Source organism: Theropithecus gelada, chromosome 13, assembly GCF_003255815.1.
Source record: "Theropithecus gelada isolate Dixy chromosome 13, Tgel_1.0, whole genome shotgun sequence".
Lineage (NCBI taxonomy): Eukaryota > Metazoa > Chordata > Mammalia > Primates > Cercopithecidae > Theropithecus > Theropithecus gelada.
In genome coordinates this window covers 10,698,636-10,700,509 of record NC_037681.1, presented here as the reverse complement: position 1 = coordinate 10,700,509, position 1,874 = coordinate 10,698,636, and the positions used below count along the sequence as shown (strand labels likewise).

The window sequence follows — 1,874 nt, the reverse complement described above, 5'->3', positions numbered from 1 at the left end:
ATTAAAGGGAATTCTTACACACTGTTGGTGGATATGTAAATTAGTACAGCCACTATGGAAAACAATATGGAGGTTCCTCAAAAAACTAAAAATTAAGCTACCATATGATCCAGCAATCCCACTACTGGATATACATCCAAAGGGAAGAAAATCAATATGTTAAAGAGATATCTGGCTTTCTGCCTCCACTACTCCCATGGTGCCCGTGAGAAAGCTGTGGTGAAGGGAGGCAAAAAGAAAAGCAGGTTCTGAAGTTCACTTTTGATTGCACCCACCCCATAGAAGATGGAATCATGGATGCTGCCAATTTTGAGCAGTTTTTGCAAGAAAGGATCAAAGTGAACTGAAAAGCTGGGAACTTTGGTGGAGGGGTGGTGACCGTCGAAACGAGCAAGAGCAAGATCACCGTGACATCTGAGGTGACTTTTTCCAAAAGATATTTGAAATACCTCACCAAAAAATATTTGAAGAAGAATAATCTTCATGATTGGTTGTGCATAGCTGCTAACAGTAAAGAGAGTTACAAATTATGTTACTTCCAAATTAACCAGGATGAAGAAGAGGAGGAAGACAAGGATTAAATTTCATTTATCTGGAATATTTTGTATGAGCTCTTGAATAGAACTTGGGAACCCAATTGGTGGTTTACCGTTGTATCTCTGCAGTGTGGACTGAATAGAGAGAATTGGAAATCATAGTCAAAGGGCTTCCCTTGGGCCGCCACTCACTTAATTGTAACATGACTTTTTTTATTTTTTATTTTTTTCTGCTCGAAAATTTCAATTCTTGTGGTAATACTAGAGTAAAAGGAGAGGGTGACTTTACGGAACTGACGGACATCGAGCAGGCAGATGAGGGCATGGAGGTATGGGCTAAAGGGACTCTTATTTTAAAAAGTGTGACTGTCAATTGTTTCTGTTGCTTCTCCCAAAGAATGATTCAGGGATACAAGTGGGCTCCTCTCATTCATTAAAAGAAATCGTAGCCAGGTGCGGTGGCTCATAACTGTAATCCCAGCACTGAGTCCTTAACCTGTGGGATCTGGCACTATCTCCACGTAAATAGTGTTAGAATGGAATTGGAGGACATTCAGCTGGTGTCTGCTGTTTGGTTGAGGGGAAAGATCCCCATACATCTGGGAGGCTGAGGTGCGCGGATCATGAGGTCAGGAGTTCGAGACCAGCCTGGCCAACACGGTAAAACCCCGTCTTTACTAAAAATACAAAAATTAGCCAGGCAGGGTGTCAGGCGCCTGTAATCTCAGCTACTCGGGAGGCTGAGGCAGGAGAATTGCTTGAACCTGGGAGGCGGAGGTTGCAGTGAGTCGAGATTGCACCACTGAAGACTCCGTCTCAAAAAAAAAAAAAAAAAGAAAGAAAGAAAGAAAGAAAGAAAAGAAAACGTGACATCTTTCTAAGATTCTCTGGGAAAATGACAGTGTCAATAAAATGTGGGTTTCTGGGCCATTCATCTTACTTTGATTTTATTACAAATTTCTCTTGATGCACACAATTACGTCTACTAATCCCCTTCTTCCTAGAGAGAGAAACTGTGCTCCTTCAGCGTTGCTGCAAAGTCCATCACTCTCCATAAAGGGGTTTGGGGAATTGATTGTAGAAGTCCTAGGTTCTAAATTAACTAAATGTGTACAAAAATGAATGTGTAAGTGATTTGTTTCCACAAGTCTTTGCAACAATCTATCACTTTGGTCTCCAGCAGAGGGCGCTAGAGGAATAGTGCTTCCAGATGTGGCCACCTGTGTGGGGCCTGAAGAAGGCACTGGGAGGCCCCCCATGCCAAAGAGATGGAAGGTGCCCAGGAAATAGCTGCCTCATGCGACTTAGGTCATGACTGGATTTAAGGTCAGAAGTCAT

At 42.5% G+C, this 1,874-nt stretch overlaps 1 pseudogene; it reads left to right on the top strand.

Annotated features, from left to right (window-relative positions):
- Window positions 1-227: 227 nt before the first annotated feature.
- LOC112604733 lies at window positions 228-581 on the top strand (annotated as a pseudogene).
- Window positions 582-1,874: the final 1,293 nt, after the last annotated feature.